Source organism: Haliotis cracherodii, unplaced genomic scaffold, assembly GCF_022045235.1.
Source record: "Haliotis cracherodii isolate W230 unplaced genomic scaffold, xgHalCrac1.p SCAF_28, whole genome shotgun sequence".
Lineage (NCBI taxonomy): Eukaryota > Metazoa > Mollusca > Gastropoda > Lepetellida > Haliotidae > Haliotis > Haliotis cracherodii.
Genome location: NW_027266284.1, coordinates 2,712,552 through 2,736,354, shown reverse-complemented (window position 1 = coordinate 2,736,354; position 23,803 = coordinate 2,712,552). Strand labels below are relative to the sequence as shown.

Here is a 23,803-nt window from a genome sequence, read left to right as displayed (position 1 = left end):
GTGAAACAGGACCCTGTTACAGAGGAATTGCTTCTTACTACTGCTCAAGAAATGGTTATTTGATTGAATCATATTCCAGAAAAAGCCTCTTCATCCCACTTGAGTGCAAAGAAGCAGGAGATGATGATGATGTACAACAGAGGCCGAGTAATAGCCCTCCTTACTGGGCCTGATGAAGCCAGCATGCAGTGCAGGGTGAGCCTACAATATTACTGGTCTGGGCACACAACCCTGCCTCAATCTGTACCACAGATTTTCTCCATTGCTTTATCAGTTCATGGTTAATCAAAAAAGAACTTTGTCCTTGCATATAAAAATCATGTACATATTTCCCACTTGCCAGCGCACATAACCTCTGTAGTATGTACATCACAATACCAATAATACTTCATGCCATAATTTTCCAGCAATTTTCGAACACAGAATATTTAAACTGCAAGCCAAATTTGTACATTTCATTTCCTGAGGGCATGTGACAACAACAGATGTTAGTGTATCAAAATTACCCCTTTGTTATCTTAAGTAATTTGGGGATGGAATTTACACTGGAATTTGTAATGATAAAGTATGGTTCAAAGCACAACCTTAAATTCCTCACATAACATTCATCATTTCCTATGGTAGTGTTGAAAAAAATGGTACAAATCATTTCATATTCATAATGCACAGAGTGAGGATGTTTTTTAGATGAAATTGCAACATAAGTGTTTCATCCATCAATAGTTCAGCACACAAAATCATTATTTCTTCAAGCAAACAAAAACTTCAAAAAATATTCCCCCAAAACACACAATCTTTTCTGTTTCAAACAGGCTAACATTCTCGTTAAAATATTTTAACATTAGCATGTTAGAAAATTGGTTTTAAAATCAGAAAGTAAATTCACATGTAAATATGTTCTATCCATAAAACGGAACTTGAAAACATTTAGTCATTGTATCCTCCTTCCAACAAGTTTACATGAATGAGGCTAAGCTGAAGTTGTGAAACTTCTGGAAAACTAATTAACCTACATGTAGGTGTTGCTTACCTCATTTTGATGTATTTTTCAGGAAAGCAGTAATCCGAAAAAGAAAGAGGGCACCTTGAGGAGGACTGGAACCAGTTGGGGATGGAAGGGAGGACAGAGAACAATGTAACAACAGTTCCCTAAACATCAGCAAAACCCCAGTCACAACAAGTGCCCACAACCAACTGGGACAAGTAACGTGACTTCACCAATGGGGTTGCTAGAAGATGCTGCTGCTGAGGCTGCTATTGCTGGCCTATGTAAAAGATGAACACCACCACCCACTCCTGTATCCCAATATCTTCAACGTAACTTCCCAACACATTGGCTGCAAATGATTTGGCAGCCAGTCAAGGCAGTGCTGCCTGAGTGCAGTAACAGGCATTTATAAACACTGCCGCATCCCTTGTCCTAGACTTGCTGAGGCTTTGATTGAACAGAAAAACATAAATTTAGGTAGTTGGACTTGTAGCCATTTCAGTATTTCTGTGGACTCCTTGTTATTTTTCTCATGTATTTGATCATGATTACAAGTGCAAGTTCACAGCTGCCAATAATTTGAACTGTAAGAAGTATGGACTGTTTCATGAATCACAGATTCATATCCACACCTTCAGCAAGTACACTTTTACAATGGAAAGCAACTACTCTGAGACTTAAAAATAACTAAATAAGTTTCTACATGTGTCTTGTATCTTCCTGCCATCAAAGAAAAACACTGGATTTGTACTGTAGAGTTCCAAGTCACCTTCATAACCATAAATACATCTTTTCACACCTTGAATATGGATAAGGAACCACCACCACCATCAAATGATTAGGTGAAATATATTTTGACAAAATACTTTTTTTCTATTTCAATATTTTGATACTGGACTTCAGTAAACATGGTAAAAGTGGTCCAGATCTGAAGTGAAAGCTTCTTCTCATCCAGTATCACTGAATCAAGCACATTCTCTGGATCTGTCTGAAGCTGGGGTTGATCATGAATTAATTGTGTTTTTTCTAGTACCTAAAGCAGAAATCTTAATGTGGCTGTGGAATACAGTGATTTGCTAGAAATGATAAACAGCAGGTCACAGTGATTAACGTTTTAACAGCAGCACATCAGTAACATTGTCAGAGAATGTCTCCACTGGGTTTTGACGGGCGCAAATAACTGTATTGTACAAGAACAAAAATGAAGCATGGATGCATGTTCAATACATGGCAAGTCCCATTGCATGCAAAATGGCAGGGTTAGAACTAAACTCAAAAGCTTTACTAGCCTAAGTAATGAGAAATTCCCTTGTAATGTTAAAACAACGTGGAAACTAGGGAATTTGTACTAGTCCCAGCATAGTGTTAAGTTCTAAAAAACTCTGAAATGGTATCGATGTTGGAAAATTTGATTACACTGAAGCATGTACGTACCATTTATCTGATATTTATCTTCTGATATGAAATACAATTAATGTTCCGTCAGCCAAAGACAAACTTTCATCATTCATGTTGATTAAAAAAGCAATGGAATCCCCATCCATAATAAGCATAAGGCTCGGCACATGCTTTATATTTTATTTGGTTATTTGGCATTGGTATAGTGGTTGTCCTTTGACTTCTATTTTAATGCTTGGGATCCTCACAATGTATTATTCCAGGAGTTCCCATTACTCCTAAATATTTAGGCCCAAGTTTGTTTGTTTGTTTGTTTGTTTGTTGTTTAATGCCGCACTCAGCAATATTCCAGCTATATGACGGCGGTCTGTAAATAATCAAGTCTGGACCAGACAATCCAGTGATTGACATCATGAATATCGACCCACGCAATTTGGATCGATGACATGCATCAACCAAGTCAGTGAGCCTGACCACTGATCCCGTTAGTCGCCTCTTACGACAAGCATAGTCATCTTTTACGGCAAGTATGGGTTCCTACAGACCTATTCTACCCCAAATCTTCATGGGTCCAAGTAAATCTATGTGTCTGATTCATAGCGCAGGGATGTATAAATCAGTAAGGTCAGTAAGGTGATACATACATGCTATTTTTCCACTTTTGGGACATGTTTGAATCAGCAAAAGTAAACAACAGTGTTTGAAAAAAAAATAATAAAAAAAATATATAAAAATAATCAAAATCTGACATTTCCCTTCAGATTTAGTTAATTGAGTATGGAGTTGAAAATGAACAGGGCCAGAGTGTACTATTGATGTCTAGATCAGCATAGGCTATAATGTAATATCAGGTCAGTAAACCCAGCGTTAATCAATCTACAGCTCTAGTGATGTTATTAGCCATCCAATGTTTCCATCAATACCGCTGGCCGGTGATATGTTTATCTGATCACTGTACCCCACTTCAGGCTAATGTAGTATCTTCGCATCCACAACATAATCCCCATCTTTGCTGCAAATGTTGTGGGTGTGCATAGAGCACGGATAGAGAGCTAGTGCTGATTCTATGATCAATACACTCGAAAGGAAATTAAACCATTAAGCCATTCTTGGTCAAACATCCATGTACCAGTATACTGACTGCATGTGCAAGATTCACATGCTATGCTATTGCTGTGCCTGTTCTCATGATATGGAGAAGGAATACTTATAAAAATATATTTAAATGGTTTTTTTTTAAGAAATCATTACATTATTTTCCATGGCCTTTGTTTTCTATGCAATAAGGACCACGACACTCACAGGACATACATGTAGGCCTATCTAGAATAATGGTATCTCCACCAAGGAAACTATAATTGTCTGAAAGGCTTTGTTTTCAGGGGAAATGTAATATCGTACTGCCTTAATGTCTTGTCTACGCTTTTTAATCACAGATTAATCCTCTCTTAAACATGCCTCAAACACTGTTAAACAGCAATGACTATATCATTCTGAACCAGTTCATAATATCAAACAAATACAGCTACAAGGCTCTGTGGCATATAAATGGCTCTGACATATAAATGAAGATACTCCAACCTCATTTTGGTACAAACACCTACAGTGAGATAAAGAAAGATTGGTACAAAATGGTCTAGTGAATACTTGAACAAACTTAGATCTTCTTACATTCATTACATTCACAGAAAGTTTAAGCCCTATGACTCATAGGTTTTTCTTAAGATTAAGATTTTTACAATTTTTGTAAAATTTGATTTTTAAAATATAAATAACCATAAAAATGATAAAATCATATCGATTTGCACAAGACGTCTTTATTACATGGAACCTGCATGCCAATTTCAGCTTTATTCATCAAGAAATATCAGAAGTGATATACCTCTTGCCTCCACAGCCGAAGCAATGGTTCTTTTGGCTATGGCCAGTCAACATGGTCAAGTGGAAACTGACACTTAGTCAACTCAGGCAAAAAAGCTATACCCCCATCTGTGGATAGTTCGGACATGCTTGAAAAATGCTTCACTATTTTTCCTTCAACATAAGGTGTAGGTGAAACTTTACCCTGACAATCCTTCAAACAGACTCTCATAATGATGCAAAAACCATTTCTTTTGAAGTTTCAAGTCTATTTTTGTCTCAATGGCAACCATAAGCAAACATGAAATGGTTAGATAAAGCTCAAAATTCATAATATTTAAGATAGATGTTAGACCCCACTTCTAGCTACACCAAGGTAAATTACGATACATTTCACACAAATAAACAGACAAATAGGTATTAATGGGTTTTGAAATACAAGTAACTCTGATGTAGTGGCATTGTGAGCAGTGAGCTGTTTATAATTTTATAGAGACACCATAGCTAAGATCATTCATGCAAACATTTAGCTTCACAGGCCTTGCCGTTTTACAGGTGATGTTAAAAATGCAGTAACACTAGAAAAACAAGTGGTTTGGAAGAGTCAAAGGTCATAGCTTGATCAAAAATCAAAATATGCCAAAGGATGTATGCTATATCTTATTCCTTAAACCACATACTTGCTGAATATGACCAAACATGGCAATTTCAAGGTTCCCTTCATGGCAACCATGTTCATACTTGGACCAGAATACAGGGAGCAGGTTTTAGGGCCTACCTTTAGAATACAGTACCACAAACTTTTCAAACACGTGATCATACCCTATGACGTAATTTGTTGCCGGTCACACCAGCGAAACAATGCCCTGTGACGTCAGGGGTCATCGAGTGTGCATAAGCTCCTCCCAGTGATCTATCTTCTCTACACGAAATGTCATTGAATACGCCAAGCGCTGTGGAGAGTTTTGAATATTTGTTTACTGAATATAGCCTGCGGCGGCGCATTTTATAGCAAGCGCTAGTTTACGAAAGCACTTTTATTTTTTATTTATTTTTTATTTCGTTTTTCTCGTAATTCAAGTGCCTAAAAGGGTTATAAATGGGAACTAATATACATATATTATTTTTTCGGTGCATTAATTTTCATTATTATGCACAAGAATGTAGTTTGTTAGGGATATTTATTTGTTGCTGAACACATCCAAATGTCGCCAGTGTTAGGGTAGGTTACCCCGAACTCTATCCTTAGCCCTTGGATCCCTTTTACGATAAATCACCCCTTTACAATCATTAGGGTTAGGAACCTGTTTAGTGGCTATTCGATTACCCTAAGTCTATCCTTAAACCTTGGATCCCCTTTACGATCATTAGGGTTTAGTGGCTATTATAGAATATATAGGGGCTCCTTATATTCTTCCCACAAAAACGTCGAGTAAAAAGGATGAAATGGTTTTGTGTCGAATATTTTGGCTACTGGAAAGTGTCCTGGAACATTCACTCAAGCCACTTTCACCAGCTACATTTTTCAGTACGGATTCAAAAGTGAACTCACTGTTGTGTCGTCACTAGTCATGCTAATTCCTCCATCGTTCCTTATTATTATCCACATCATCCTTACAGTGTTCCCTACCACACTTTTCTGTCACAAAAATCACCCGACGAATTAGTAAATACCATATCATTCATGCGCACTCGCGAGTTCGACGTCTGACGTCTGGAGCCGTTTTCAGTTCGCGGCATATCGGCTTATTCCTCACCACCCGGTATCTTGTAGATTACAGAATGGGACGAGTGTGCCAAATGGCATCGGGATCATTCGTAAGTGTCCGTAGACTAGAGTCACGAGACACCATGCCTACCCGTAACCTTCGTAAGTGTCCGTCACCTAGTCGACCCTTTTCGTTCAGTTCCGTAACATCATAGGCATGACTAGGTAAATTTGCACTGTTTAACAGTGTGGACGTAGCTCAGTCGGTTAGCTGTCAGGTTAACAATCCGAAGATCGCGGGTTCGCGTCCGACGGATTCTCACTAAAACTGGTTGCTTGTCTTGTGACATGTCACCTACGGCAGAGATCGTCCTCACGAGAAGTTGTGGTACTGTATTCTAAAGGTGCTCCGGTTTTAGAGACATCATGACTGGAATAATTCATACAAAGTCTCATTCCATAGGCCTCCATGGACAGACAGACGGCAAAACAAGACATAAGCTGACTTGACAGTTAGCAGAGCTAAAAATCAGGCAACATACTGTATCAGAATGATTAAAATATGAAAACTAAGTAGGCAAATCAAACTTCAGCAGACAGCAAAAACAAAAGTTTAAACAGCCAGGCTTTATGGTATCCTACAAGCAAAATAGCCTTCACTACCAAACACTGGTTCACAGTTTCCTCCTCCAACCAGAAAATTAGATTAATCATCAATCAATACTTCTATATTTAACCACTTGGATGCTTTCCTACAAAAGTAGTGTAAGCTGACGAGTGTGAATCAAATATTACCCAGTTAATGCATGGGGCAGCAACTGTTCATGTCGACAGCAGCCTGCGCCGTAGTTTACACCCGAATACTGCATCACTGTGCATTGTGACACAGCCATTCATCTTGACAGCATAGAGCCACAATTTACACCCAAATACTGCATCACTGTGCATTGTGATGCAGCTATTCATGTTGACAGCATAGAGCCGCAGTTTACACCCAAATACTGCATCACTGTGCATTGTGATGCAGCCATTCATGTTGAGAGCATAGAGCCGCAGTTTACACCCAAATACTGCATCACTGTGCATTGTGATGCAGCCATTCATGTTGACAGCATAGAGCCGCAATTTACACCCAAATACTGCATCACTGTGCATTGTGACACAGCCATTCATCTTGACAGCATAGAGCCGCAATTTACACCCAAATACTGCATCACTGTGCATTGTGATGCAGCCATTCATGTTGACAGTATAGAGCCGCAGTTTACACCCAAATACTGCATCACTTTGCATTGTGATGCAGCCATTCATGTTGACAGCATAGAGCCAGAGTTTACACCCAAATACTGCATCACTCTGCATGGTGACGCAGCCATTCATGTTGACAGCAAAGAGCCGCATTTTACACCCAAATACTGCATCAATGTGCATTGTGACGCAGCCATTCATGTTGACAGCATAGAGCTGCAGTTTACACCCAAATACTGCATCACTGTGCATGGTGACGCAGCCATTCATGTTGACAGCATAGAACCGCAGTTTACACCCAAATACTGCATCACTGTGCATTGTGATGCAGCCATTTATGTTGACAGCATAGAGCCTCAGTTTACACCCAGATACTACATCACCCTGCATGGAAATGCAGCCATTTATTGACAGCATAGAGCCGCAGTTTACACCTAAATACAGCCAACTGTGCATGGGGACAAAACCATTCATAGAGCCATGGTTTATACCCAAATACTGCATCACTCTGCATGGTGACGCAGCCATTCAAGCTGACAGTAGAGAGCTGCAAATACTTAGACACTGCTTGTGATGCAGCCACTTAAGATGACAGTATAGAGCCGCAGTAAATACATGTACCAGGTACTCAGATACTACATAGCATATAGGAGTACTTGTTATAAGACTAGGAGAGTATGGTTCACTGAAGGTTCATATATTGTGACTTGTACTGTGACTATATCTCTGTCTGCATATTCAGACTTATTTCAACTGAATCAGATTTACAAAAAATTGACAGAAAATTTTTCATGTTTATTTATTCCCTTTGATTCCCTAAAATTGAGTTATCATGCATTACATTGTGTACAAAGATGGAAATGTATTGCTCCACCGTGCACTCACAAAGACATTAACGCTTGGCCTTTTGAATTTACATGTGTCAAGAAGAATAACAATTTAGTGAAATAAGGAAGTTTGTTTTCTATTCTTACAATCAGTATTGTGTTACATTAATGTCACTCACTGGTCACTATGGTTAGCATATGTATTGGGTTCATCTTAAGAATATATAACTAAGATGTTGTTGGGCAAAACAGGTTCTTAAAATATTTTGTCCTTTGTTTCAAAATATGGCATTTGTAGCTACATCATGTCTAAGTTGACAGATAATCACATAGTATCATTTCAGTTACCCATGACATACTTAGGTACAAGCTACTCCATACTGTGCCTCATGTTGGAAATCCCAAACACATGATGTGTTGACCAGATTTTATGAAACATTCTTTCAAGATCACATTTGAAACTAAGAATCTGACCTCATCAGTGCCACTCACAGAGCATTGCTAAGGTATCAGAGGACAAAGAGTCATAACACTGATGTATGAGACATGTTGAAAATTCACATCAGATCAGATACTCACTTCTATGCTTTGACCTGCAGCAATTAACCTTAAACATCAACATGATCAATACTCATTAATCATCAATGACAGACACATGAAGAAAATGTTTTGCCTGGAAAATGACTTGCACCAGATGTCTGATCAATATACTATGTATTCCAGCACTATTTCTTATTGCTGGTATGCTGCATGCAATGGAATCATATCCACTTCCACATCAGGTCATGCATCAAGGTTTTTCAACTGGTGTCAAACGTCACACCAAATAGACATAAAACTCCATGCCCTTTCACTCACAGCACCCCCGAAATCTCCTCCATACTGCATATCTATGCCAGCTTCTGAAGCAGTACACACAGCCAACAGATACTAGGATATTATGGTCTATGTTTACTAACCTATAATCTTGCCAGCAGCCTTCCATTGTTAGGAAATCAGACAAGGAAACGGCAGCTACAGATCCATCCCTCACCACAACAAACACACTGAATGCATCGTCACACCAGTGAGGAGTGGACAGACAATAAGGCCGGCCCGCCGCCGACGAGTGAGTCGGGGGAGAGAGAGTCAGCGCTCCTCAATTATGCAAATTGTGCAGGAGTCCATGAGCATTACGATTTTCTAATGGCCCAAATGCCTGGTTATCATGCCCTGATTACAGCTAGAAGAAGTAGGTCGCAAGAATCTAAGGACACAGGTATTGAGCATGGAGAATTCCAAGCAATGTCAGGGCCCGTTATCTCAGGCTGATGATCTGCCACACAATCTATAATAACAAAGTCCTAGGCATAGGCAACAGGGGATTTCTGTCTTTGAGTCAACTGTCTGTGGCAAGTGAACCTCGAAAAAATACTTATTTTGATAAGCAAATCAAGAAAGATCAAACAAGAATGTTCTACAAAGCATTCAGTTCTATCAGGAGAAATGAAATAATTAATTTATAAAGTTTGGTATATGAAAAAATACGCAAAAAATTCAAAAATATTACTTCCACCATGCTAAAATACAATCCACATGTTCAATAAGAACAATGATAACAGACTTCTTGTACAAATAACATGCAAAATGATAAGGAAGAATAACTTCACTAACAAATTAAGTCTAATTTGACAATTTGTTTATATTAAGTATGTTTGTTTATTTGTTGTTTAATGCTGCACTTAGCAATATACAAGCTACATGACAGCAATCTGCAAAACAATCAAGCCTGAACCAGACAAACCAGTGATTAACAGATGAATCTCCAGACAACACCCCAGGCCATCAGGGTACAACATCCAAACCATTCAGTCCCTTCATATGACAAGCATACATTGCCGGGCAGGGATTGAAACCTGGAATCCCCACCAGGTATGTTTTCTAATGATGTGCATTATCATTCGTTGACTGTGTTTCAAAATAGCAGTGGTGTAATACCCTGTATGCAGTCCTGAATACACAAGGGTCCCCTGTTAATACAAGAAATCACACACTTCCAGTACAGTAAGTAACAAGGCAGGGCCCAACTTACTCAGCAAAGTGAAATCTTTTAATCTGCATAGGCAGTAGTTTTTATGAACATGATTCGAAAAATGTGCATAATTCACAAAATTACAGATTTTTGACAAGATGTAATTTATGGACTTGATCCATGGGTACTGTACTAGAAACTGGTGAATTCTTGATTTCACATAACAACAAAATATGCTGTCTGCAAACATTCTGCCTGAATTGAATCTGACAGTGCAAGGGAAGCAACTCCTAAGGCTCACAGGAGTAGTTTAATGTATCCCAAAATTACATGTGTCAAAGTATATACTTCTCAATCAAGTTTTATTTTCCAATAAAAGGCACTTAGATTATTTGAGGCATTTTTTCTCAAACTCAACTTTTTACATGTTTTAAACACAGATCATATATTTTGTGGCAACCAAACAGAGTGTGACCAAAGCAAACAGAGAATGACCAAAGTACATGACAGGAAAAGATGTGTTAAGAAATGCCATACTTTTTTTAAACATGCACAATTTGATACTAAAACATACTTATCAAATTATGCCTTCATTTTTTCATAGGCCATTTGGAGCCATGGACTAAATCAGGACACAAACTGACAAGGATGCTTCAGGAAAAGAGGTCTAACCATGTACAGTGATGTATGTAACTTAAAATGATGAGAAGGGAGAAATGTTTTGAAAACTTTATGTGATCATAAAAAGATATTGTATTTAATCTATTAATAACAATAATCAAATTAATCAAATTATGCACAGTAAAACAAAATAAATCCCTCTGTGAAACATTGATCTGTTGTGTTATCGGTAATCAATGTTAATGCTTCCATCTTCATAAGGTTTCAGAATGGCCATGAGAAGAAACATCAGAACGATCCCTAGAGGACATTATAAGTCCTTGGGCAGGGAGGGAAATTACCTACTACCGTATTCAATGTAATAAGCGCCCAGGGCGCTCTCAAAATTAGAAGTAGGGGGCGCTTATAAGAATATTATAGAGTTGAAAGATCGTAAATTTCGTGGTTTATGCTAACAGCCTGAAATGTTTACATACGACAGATATATTTTTCAAGAATTTAATTGCCCATAATTAGTGAGTGAGTATGGTTTTATGCCGCTTTTAGCAATAATGCAGCAATATCAAGGAGGGGGACACCAGAAATGGGCTGCACACATTGTACCCAGCCCATAATTAAGGGTGATATAACACACGAGTGCGTATTATACACGAATAAATAAGTCTTGTGTACATTGATCAATTGGAAGGGGTGCTGATTGGGATTGTTCACTTGCCAATATATTAGCAAACATCGCTGTGGGCGCTTATTAGAGCTGGGCGCTTATTACGTCGAATACGGTAACCCGAAAAGTGATAACATACAGCAATACCCCCAGAATGTTTGAAATTCTACTAGCCCTTAGGATAACTTTAACATTAAAAAAACTGGTCCAGGATAGTGCTAATTTCCATCCCTGTTGGAAAAAATGTTTACAGTAATATTCAAAAATCAAGAAAGTTATCTTCAGTAAGTCTCCCTCAGAACTAAAACTTTTGCTTCACACTGTTTTAGTCTGCTGATCCAACAATTTGTAAAAATCTGGAAGGTTTATTTGTTTCCTCTCAAAATATAACTTAACTCCTTCCTAAAGTTTTGTGTAAAAGATATATAAAAATGCTGAATGCTCAAAACATTTAAGACAACAACATGTTTCACATGTTCAATCTGGATTAAGTCATAAATCATAGATACATGTACTCAAATGACAAGCATAATAGGTCAATTTCAAATGCTACTGTTCAATCCCAAAATTTAGCTATTTCTGCTGACTTACCAAGGAGATAAAAAGTGGGTCATATTTCCTGTGGCCTGTGACAGATCTAGGTGTGACATTTTCAATCACATCCTACTAACAAGCTCATTTAAGTTGTCATTGTACTTGTGACATGCAGTCAACTCACACTATAGTGAACCACAGCCACTTACCATCATCTACACTTGACACATGCTTGAAAGTGTTGACGCCCACACAACTTCAACTTATTAATAATTATTAGAAGATGAATGATCAAATAAAACAATCAATATCAAATGAACTTCTCAAGATTGTTTATCATATCATCACAGTTGATTTTTACCTTAACAATAAGCCTCTCACGTTCTTATGGAACTAATCTCATCAACGCTTATAGAATATTCTAGCCTCAGTTGTGATAGGCATATGTGGCCATTGATGATACTTTCACAACTTCACAAATAACATATTTCTAAACTAAATAAAGTGTTGAAACACACCACGGTGTCAAATATTGTAACAATGCTACTCCAAACCATTTCAGTAGTTATTAAAAATTAATCTCCATGATGCTTGACAACTTACCAGTAATTCGCTCCCACAACTTTCTCATTTCCGTCATCATATCCATTAGACTTGTCTGTTTCTAGGTAATCAACACAAGTACTCTCCTCCACAACTAAATTGTGTGTGTGAGTTTGTACATGTGTGCAACATCCTATTTCTTCCCTTTTTCATGACAAAGTGGAAGCATCCAATGTCCTTGTTATTTAAACACCCACATAAGGATGTCATAATTCTGCATATCACATCTACTCAGCATAAACATTAGGACATGTTATTACAGCAAAAGTCACCAAAGGTAAACTGTTTGTCAAATCACTAGAAACCAGTTAACCTCACACTGGTAAAGCACTATTTCAGGAAGATATGTTGATAATAACCAGACAAATGTTTGTAGAAATGTCCATAATACTACTACAGTCTTCCTCTGTGAGATATATATCAGACATTGTAGCATCCCAGGTCAGAGTAACCTGAAAGATATATAAACCATTGAATGGATCCTTTGAACTGTTCACATTAGAAGAACATGTGGTCAAAACCCACACATACACACTCCACAACACCTCTCAAAAGAAGCCAAATTCCTTTTTCCCTTCATCAAGTCAGAGGATAGGATTTTCGGCCTCAGCTCCCTCTCAACTGGGACATACAATGTTGGAACGTTCCTTTTAAAAGTTTTCCCATACGTACTGGATTTTACAAGTTGAGAAGCTATCTGTCCCCAGGTTAAAGTTCAGATGAAAATGTCAAACTAGGGGTCCCCATCCTGCCATTTGTCCTGGGACCAAGTAACATTAGTCCAGCAGCATCAGTCCCCCAGCCAGGCACGCTGCTTCCTCTCTGGCAACACCGGTGACTCCTCAACAGATGTTTTTCTAAGCTATCATCTTCTCAGTAGAGTGATAATGATGATAACGCTTCAGCCAAACTGAAGCCTTGTTGTCAGACTTCAAACACTGGCAGGAGAAACTCAAGCCTACCTTGATTCTGAGACTGCATCTTTTAACTGGGGTTCTCAACCTTTCCTGGCCTGGCCTTAGTGTGGTCAATCAACTTTGATATGCTGATCATGCTGATGGGCAGAGTACTCTGTAGGTACAACTACCACACAATCTATAAGCATGTACTAAGGTGTTGCAGGAGTGCAGAGCACAACTGAAATATATTTCATTTTCAGCATGTTCAGAATTTTCATAAGTTACATAGTAAACTCTGAACTATAACAATGATAACCTTATAATGTAATATATGCATTTAACATGTCTAATCTCAGTTTCTTTATAATCATAATATCACACAATAACCTTAATGTTCAATCCAGTTAAAAGTAATTCTAAGCCTTATATTTGTATATTTGTATTTGATTACTTAGCATGCTTAGGTATGCCAGTCATTAAGAAATCAACATGAATTAAGCAAATAATACTTGATCCTTGATCTTTGTTTACCTCAAGGAAAGATATAAAAAGCATTTATGGTAAACCATTGCAACTTAATGGAAGCAGTTCCAAGTATGAGGACAAATCTAAAATGCATTTCATTATGACATCCAGCATTTTACTGATTGGTTAGCAGTGTCGTTATGACATGGGCTGGTGAGATTTGCTTCCCCTGTAGTTGTGTCCATAAAGCCAAGGCTTGGTATGTGAGAACTGTGCAGCAGCAGCAGCAACATGGGGATGGAGAGACTAGCGGCAGTCTGTGCACACACAACTGTAGAGATCACGTTACGTTTTGTGAGGAGCATCTTCACTCTCAATCTCCGTCCTGCTGGCAATATTCACTCTATAGTCTGTTCTAGTTAACATTATTTCTAATTGTCTCACCAATATCCACAGGTTGCAATCCATAGCTGTAATACAGCATCCAGGTACAGGCGTCCATGATACCATGCATGATGTTTGTCTTCCCATATCAATACAAAAACCATGTATGAATTGGTATCCAACACAGTTTAGTCTCAAAATTCAAAAACTGTGCATTATGAATAGATATTAAGTGTCAATACTTAATTTTGCCTACTATTTCTGAGTATCTATTACTGTAAGACAATTATAAATAAATCATACTGATTCACATTTACACAAGAACTAGTACTGCACACAGGAATCATTGTAAGTAAGTCAGGATAGTACAAAGTCTCTAGCTCAACCAGTGTCCGGAATAACTGCCTGCCCACCTGCCTGTGGCAGGAAACTTTTCTGTTGGGCTGCATAAAAGTTTCCTGCATCTACCCGACCTTGGATTTGGTTTAGGTGGGCCAAGTTGCCCACAGACCATGACAAATTATGACCTTTACACAAACAATGTTGGACATACAAAGTATTTTAAATGCAATAACATACTGAAGCAACTTTCAATAGTATCTCTCTTCATACTATCTCCCTACCCTTAATATTAACTGAACTACCACAGATAGGGAATAAATGATAAACATAAGCCACAAATGGCAGAGGAACTATGCCATCAACCAATATGAAAAAATGTGTATCAAAACAATATCAACGATACTATGTGGGGATCAAAGTCTGATATCATTATTGCTTCCTGCCTTATATTTGTGATCATCCTAACAGCAGGGGAAGCACTGTACATGGACATGGAAATGCAATGCAAAGAGTTTAAAAAAGCCTCATACTAATTCTTTTTTTACTTTCTGGATATCAGTTTACCACTTCAAGCAAAAGCAAAGGTTGACTTCTTAAATGGAGTTTGTTACATAAACTGATAATGTTTAATGACAATGCAGCATGTGATTAACAACTGAATGCATGAATTATGAAAATAATGTGACCATTGAGCATGAACGCACATGACACATTTGCTTGATAATGTGTACCTACAGAGTGTATTCCCACTTTATTTTAACATCTCTATGTCTCATTCTGTCAAATGCTGCTAACAGGTGATTAAAAGACATTCAGAATTATCTCATACCAGGCTCAGTTTCCTGTATGCTTTGTTCCGTTAATGATAACTTGGGACTGGATACATTTCAGAAGTTACCTTTTAAATCAGGTTATAAGAAAATGCTCTGAGAAGCATGAAACAGAATGAATTGTTATATTATTTACAGTTTAATTGTTTTTTGAAAAATATAATTGTGAAAGAATCATGAGAATTAACCATTCAGCAAAACTAAACAATATAAGTCATAAAAATTTGAGTCTGCTAGTGTATGTGTACATGCATGTGGCCTCTATACACATGGTACACGTTCAATAATTCCTGTAAGATGGGACACTCTGGAGGTCACACACCCAATGAACATGCGTGATTAATTGGAAGAATAGCTTTACTATCAAGTACTTGATCACCACACATTCCTCAAGTTTGTCTGTTTTCCAAATGTCACAGACCCCTGCATATTTTACTGACTTGTCATGGCGATAAAAATTGGCCCAGTTGACTCAAGTTTTTGCGGATTTATCTCTATATCACCATGATGTAATGTTCACAGAACACGAGTTCACCATTACACAATCCCTTCTATGTGAGGCTATTAAGCCTTAGAACTTCAACCCTTGTATGTATCATAAAATGAAGTATTGTGCTGCATTGTGCATCATGAACAATATACAAAGCCTTAGCACCATGACATACACTGTGAGAAATGAATAGGGGTCCTATCCTCCTGTAGGTGTTCAGCTAGATTGCTCTTATTAAAGGACCCCCTAAAATCATTATCCTTTGACAATACCTGTTATCCCCGCTGGTCAACAACAAATAGTAAATAGTTTGTTAATTAATGAAATATTACATATTTCTAACTGATTTTAACTTCAATGTTTTAAAAACTAAGATTGAGTTCCAGTGACAATTGACCCCCCGCCCCCCAAATCTCCCATGTTACCAGTGTTCACTACGAGGAAGTAGATCACCATGAACACCTTTGAATAAAAACTTGATTGGAAAATCAATAAATTAATAATTTCCATCTAGCCTTAACAGATATGGTAAAGAATTCATAAATTCAAACTATCACAAAGCACAGATACCAATGATGATGTACATGTGTGGAAACAATTTTTGAAAATATATTAGCTATACAAAACCAGTCATCAAAATTTCTAAATTCCATCATGTTTCCATGAAAACAGCAAAAGACAAAACTTTCAGAATCTTATAAAAGATAAAAAAAAAATCATAGCTGTTACTGTAGCAAGTTTGCTGAAGCTAGGATACATAATATTGTAAACATGGATCGTACAAAAACTCTACCCAAAATTTATGTTTCACCATGATTCCATGGAAACGGCAAAATTAAAAAAATTCAGAATCTTCAAACTAGCAAAAGGCACAAGTACTCATTGTGGTAAATGTGTGTAGGAAGTTTGGTGAAGCTAGGGTGCATAGTTAAAAAGATATAGGTCGTACAAAACACCACCCTAAAAGTTTTAGTTTCTTAATGTTTCCATGGAAACGGCAAAAATTAAAAAGTTCAGAATCTTCAAACTAGCAAAAGGCACAAGTACTCATTGTGGTAAATGTGTGTAGAAAGTTTGGTGAAGCTAGGGTGCATAGACGTATGTTAATGTTGACAATTAGGAGATAAACATACTGTGTTTTCAATGTAGAGCTAGGTTACCTGTAGATTTAACCTAAAGATTTAAGCTAAATTGAATTTGGAACCGAACGCGCAGCGTGAGGTTTCAAATGTTAAATTTAGCGCGGTTAAATCTACAGTTAACCTAGCTCTACATTGAAAACACAGTATGTTTATCTCCATTCTACCATGACTAAATAAAACGCGAACTCTTTGGTGTTAGCAAATATACTGAGTGAAGCGGCATGGGTTGAGTTCAGTGTTTTGAGTGGGTTAACGATCTGAATGACGGAATCACCGAACAAAATATGGTGATGTATATACTCAAGCAGTTTGTTTACACCATAATACTTCACTCGAACATATGACAAGGCATTGAAAGCATATATAACCACAGCATGAGGTGGGCATCCCTAAAGAAAACAAAGCAAGCTTTGCAAGGCTTTCGCTCCACATCGCGCGTCACAATTATGACGTCATATCGCTCATTGTGACGCAAAAGATATGATATCACTGTCGTACATAGAAAAGCGCCAAAATTCCAAGCTGTGTGTTGTCTCCAAAATGTAAATACATTCCCTTTGTTGATTTCTGTCGTGTTTTTCTGCACGAAATGTATTGCAACACATCCTTTGAATATTGTAGTAACCGCATCTGTGCATTTTGTAATCTGTAATTTTAGATATAATTTTTTAAATATGCCTACCGACACTGACTGAAAATAGTACAATTCTATGAATATTAGCTTCCGCGGTGATGCGGCCGTCAAACCAGCTGTTTCAATCAGAGGAGGTTTATTGTGATTTAATAGCCTCTGATTGACCAATCAGAATTGAGTAAATTCCAAATTCATGGTAGAATGGGGATTATCCTATTTGTGCAGGTGAACATGGTGTACAGCACATTGACAGCGTCCTCAAGTGAGAAACCCAACATATAAACACATTTTAATGATGAATCGGTCGTAATTATCCAAAGTGTAGCTGAGTAAGCACCATGATCAAAACTAGTGGTGGGACGATACACCGATGCATCAATGGATCGCGATCTTTACTTCTCGATACAAGTATCGATCACAGTCGCACACTAAGCAAAAAATATTGCTTCTGACCATAAATGTTTGCTTTAATAACTGTTCAACTTAACACTAATCAGTAGTTAATAGTGAAAACATACTCATTTTCATTCCTTATGCCATACTTCACACTGCCAACTGTAATCCATCAGTGTGCCAGGTATTTGGCCATCCTCTCTTTGAAAAAGATGGCTTACACACCACAGACAAAAGCACATGCAAGTATCGTGATCCATATCGGATCGTGTTTAAGGTATTGTATCGAATCAGACAGTTGGTGTATCATCCCAGCCCTAATCAAAACTGTGTTTTCAGTTGGATTCAGGTTCTGTATCATTATGTACACCATGTATACAACTTGGTGGTGCATGACACAGGTTCTATACCATCGGGCTAAAATAATAAGTCTTGGTTCTCAGGCACCTCCACATCATCATAAAAACTGTTGCATGATTTGATGGTTTCCAATAAAATCCCTTAATATTCCATGTCTCGAACACACAACCTCTACAGTGAAATAATGCAATATCAGAAATATTGCGATCCCACATGGCATGCAGTTACTTCCTTTTATGCACTGGTTTAATGTGCATCATGTGTGTTATGATCATGGCAGTAGCCAGAGTGGGGATAATTGCCATAGCTAGTCCACTGGTAAACATTGGGCAGCTATGTCTAAGGCTGGGAGAACAAACCTTGATGATGACCCTAGATCTGGACGTCCCTCAACTTCCATCACTGATGATTCAATCAAGGAGATAGAAAATCTTATTGTCAGATAGACTTATTATCATTGTTGAACTTGAGGAAGAAACATGTCTGAGCCAATGGATTCTTTGAAATTATTATCATGATAATTCATGAACATTTACGGATGAATAAGATATCTGCTTGTTGGGGGCCAAAGTTTCTAAATTCAGATCTTAAGGTAAAAGAAATGATATTGCCAAAGCCAATTTAGAGCTAATTGAGGTGGATTTCGTCAAATTCAAAAAAGAGATAAGTAACAAGTGATGAAACATAAGTTGACCACTATGATCCTGAATCAAAACGTCAATCCAAGGAATGGCACCATTCAACTTCTCCAGCACCAAAGAAATTTCAAGTCTTCAAGATGAGTGAAGAAAGTTATGGGCGTGATGGTTGTTGATTACTTGGAAAGTAAAAAAGACGATTAGCGGTGCCTACTATGCTGATTTGCTTCATTGCCTGAGAGATTTTATCAAAGAAAAGTGGCAAGGAATGCCGACAGCTGGAGTTGTACTACTTCATGACAATGTGTCTTCTCACACCTCTCGACTTGCAAAGGCTGCTGTGCGACAATGTGGGTTCGAATAACTTCCTCACCCTTCATACTCGCCAGACCTGGCACCAAGTGATTTCCACCTGTTTCCTAAACTGAAAGAATACCTTCGTTGAAAGAGCTATGATGACGATGATGACCTTAAAGCTGCCATGAATGGGTTTTTCAGGGTGGCTTGAGAAAACTTCTTCCTGAACGGAATTGAAAAGCTTCACTATTAATATGAGAAGAGTATTGAAAAGCAGGGAGATTATGTTGAAAAATAAAATTAAAAACACATTCACAATTATGGTTTTGTTTGTTAGGCTAAGAACTTTTTTACCAGCCCTCATAAAACATCTCAAGACATGATGAATTACAACTTCAAAAAGACATTGTTTTTAAGATTCAGATTACTGTGTGTAATTGTCATATTTTATAAGCCAGAAACAGCAATCAGCTGTACACGTTTTCTCCCTGATCTCTCTTTTGAGGATTTTTTTAGTTTTTGTCCTGTGTGAAATAAAATAACATCAGCCAAGGTGCCTCAGAAGCCACAACTTGACATATATTAGGGGGAGTTATCAAAACCCCCAACAATACACACACCTTTTTGAAAGGAACAATTGTCCAGAGCAATTTGAATCAAGCAGTCTCTTGTCTCCTTCTTAATTTTTCTTGTAGAAAACACTGTATCTTTATCAAATTATTAGAACATACAGGATGACCTCCCAGACTTACAGTGCAATAATATTTCAAGAAGAGTGAACATGTGCCATTCACATATGGATTACAAGTTTTCAAAATTATCATATTGATACATTGCACCAGCTCCTCATGTTTGGGTGATGCAACAAAAGGGAGAGAACTGTTACTCATCAGTGTACAGCTGCAAACAAGTGATCAAGGACTCCCATGGTGAAGAGAATAAGCTACATTCACAACAAGGCGTACTTTTTTTCTATGTCAGTGTTTGGCTAAAAACTATACAAAGACATTTAGTCAAGACATACAGTCAAACTGAATCATGAAAAACGGTTATAGTTTCATGTTTATATCTAGCGGGATGCACATATAATTTCCTTATACTTCTCATTCCTTAAACGATTACTAATATGAATGGGAGAAGGCATCTACATGATCTAAGATGAAGATGGTGAAAAATAAGCAATGCCAAAATGCTTGTCATGACAGCAAACATGATCCTAATCAATTGAAGCTTGAAGCTAAAGTATCTTTCAAAAGTATCAGTTATTGATTTGTAATTTAGGGATTACAGAGCAAAGAGCATGCATTATGGGTTTCAGTGTTTCTTAAATGGAGACTTATGCATCATAAGAAGAGCAACACATGGGAGTCAAAGTAATAAACTAAATCTTATAGTTTTTGCAATAGTTTAGTAAATGTAGTAGCCTGCAACCTCAGGGTATCGCGGTATTTGTCATGTACGCTAAACATGCTAAACGGAACAAAATGCACTCACTAACCTATATGATTAATCATGTTCTCTATATCAGATGTCATTTAATTTATCTAACAAAGCATATTTTACAGATAAAAATTCATTATTTACATTAGTAGCTCCGAGTAAAAGCTGGGCCTCTCTCTCAGTTTGACAAGGGAGAGAACTCTATCGTATCGCGGTACAGATACAAGTTGTGTATGGAGGTCTGAATTGGACAAAAAGAGGACATAATTCTACCAACCACTTAGTATGATCATACCAGACATCAGTAATGTGTCCAGACAAGTGCAAAGACAGCAGAAGTACAGTTCTAAATGTGTTATCAGTAATAGGTATTCAATGCATATTTACCGAAAAGTAAGAGAAAAATATTTTAAAATTCAACAACAAAATATCAGAAATGATATTTCTAAGATTGTTTTTAAAAAAAATCGGATGACAATAATTTGTCACAAAATGGAAAATTTTTAACAGTCAACAATAAATATATAAAAAGCACTCCTAGTATGCCCAAAGTATGTATTTTTCGCTTGGCTACTAGGCCTAGTGAACATGGTGAAGACCGAATTTCTAAGTTTGGCATTATGGCCCTTATGATCTCCCAATAGTTTCTGGGCATGGAGCGGGAAATAATGTGAGGACTTCATAACTTCCGTTACCTTATTAGTCGCCATGAACATGCAGATGATCTAGTTCAGGTCGATAGAGAAAGATTACTTGGGGAACTGCGGGTTATATCGTTGGCCGTTGACAGATGGGGGTAAGGCAGTATTAAAAAATATGCCAGAAGTATGTATCAACGCATTAATAACTCCTTACTTACAGCAGACGGAACGTTCCGAGGAAATTGAAATTGTTTCCGAAGTGAGCACTTCCTGGTTACTAATTTGAATTAATAGACAGCTGCTAAGAGGTGTGTCCTGCATGAATTACCTGAAATTACAAATGCCGAAATATGATGAATGCTGCGGTACCACGGGGCCCTTGTATTGATGTTTCCTTATGTGCCAAAGTGAATATTCTCGGTTGTCACCATCAAAGCTAAAATAGCATCAAAGCTACACCAAGCAAAACAGCACAAAACATGTGAAGACTACACCAAGTCCATGCAAAATTTGCACAATACTTTTCAGGATATCTTCACGTGATTTTGCAATCATAAAATTAAAACATTAGCATAATCAGCATGATTGGGTGAGTATTTCATGCTGGAATATACTTTCTTATAAAAACTGCATGCAGTTAACTAACTCAATAAATTATTGCCTCTTCTCACTGAAAAGAGGGAAAAGAGTAACAATAGCCATTATAGTATTGAATTATTGCAAACGTCATAGTACCCAGTAACCATGGTAAGAACAAACTTAGCTCTTTTGCAATACTAATTACACTTTCCATCATCTCTTGTTTAACATTAATAAATTTACCATTCTGTGATAAACAAAAGCTTTGTAATATGTGAGTTATTCATTGTTTTACTTATATTTCTTTCTGCATTATGTTACACACAGATCTAGGCCTACTTGAGTGCCAGTTAATTGCAGTACTGTTTTGATGAGATGAAATTTTATCCAGATCCTGATATATTCTGAAAAATATCTAATGGCTAGTTATGAATGACAAGGTAAAGGCTCATTTCATCTTTTCTTTGATAACCACCAGATGGAAAATAGAAACATATTTGGGATGGGATTTGTCAAGTAAATGCGTATACACTGGCCAGATATGCCTATCTATACTGAAACTTCTTAGTTATATTATCTTCCTTTCAATTACTTAGTCGATGAATATGACAAGAACATTCAGCTACGTTAATTTCCTATAATTGCATGACATTGACCATGTTGACGAGAACCATGACGAGTGCACGAATGTCGGGGAGACCCTCACTGGTCCACTGACCGCAAAGCCGGTTTGTTGACACACGGTGGTTGGTTATGTCGCCTTTCCATTTCCACCGTGTTGCATCGGTTTGCTCATTTTCTGGAGGGATCGTGTAATCATAACACTTCAATAAAATCAAAAGCATTTCACACTCCCAAAATTATACATTGTGCATAAGCAAACACCACACTGTCATGTACAGGTAAACTACGGTTTGTCTTTAGTGACACAAATGACAGGTTTTTGTCTTTACAGGTGTGCTAAGTGACGATATCAAATAACGATCTCATTTTGCTTACCTTACAATCTACTCCCCAAGGGTTGTTTGGTAGTTTCGTGTTTCACCATCTATCCTAGTTTTGTGATGAAATGTGGCAATAAATTAATAAATCGTCCAGTAGGTGAAATAAAACACCACAGGAAGTGCTCATCCCACGACAAAATGGCGGCGAAACAACAACATCATCACGTGACCATACGGCACGCTCTTGTCGCCGCCAGGTGGCTGGTGACAGATTAGAATCCAATTTTCCCATAGATTTTACAGGATGAAACTAGATTTTGAATTGTACTTATTTCATTGTGGAAGCTACAAATGGTTCGCACACATGGGGAAACTTAAATGATTTTCACATCCATAATACTTTTATCATCCATCGATCTTTTCAATATGTCTGCGAGTTAATAAAAATCATATACAGCGAATGAATGATGATCGATGAAACATTATCTATTCTTAAAGAAAGTCGAGTCCCTAATCCAAACGAAGCACACATAATGAATTCACACACTCTACACCAATGTTGAAAAATACCCCTGTTGACGTAATGTTTAGTGATGTCACAACAATAATGGCGTCACATCAAAATCTGATACTACGGTAAAATCAGAACAATCAGTAAAATCATGACAAACTTACTCAAATAAATTAGGAGATAAACATACTGTGTATTCAATGTAGAGCAAGGTTACCTGTAAATTAAATCGCGCTGAATTGAATTTGGAGTCGAACGCGCAACACTATATCATGTTTGAACTTCCCCAAATTGGATTTTTTGTTAACTGGGTATTTGTACTGTGAAAAAACACGTTCGACTATTCCTTTTT

The 23,803-nt window shown here is 37.4% G+C and overlaps 2 protein-coding genes across 6 annotated transcripts in view; one reads left to right on the top strand and one right to left on the bottom strand.

Annotated features, from left to right (window-relative positions):
- The window catches only part of LOC139473360 (tyrosine-protein phosphatase non-receptor type 4-like), a 187,095-nt gene extending 163,962 nt beyond the window's left edge, over window positions 1-23,133 (bottom strand). Inside the window, exon 1 of one of the 5 annotated variants that reach the window (XR_011653942.1) lies at window positions 22,996-23,133. The gene's annotated coding sequence lies outside the window, so the exon portion shown is untranslated. The other 4 variants (XR_011653944.1, XR_011653935.1, XR_011653943.1 and 1 more) reach the window with 4 other exon arrangements.
- Window positions 1-23,803, top strand: part of LOC139473379 (calpain-7-like) — a 366,786-nt gene that overhangs the window by 269,045 nt on the left and 73,938 nt on the right. The gene's annotated exons all lie outside the window — the stretch shown is intronic.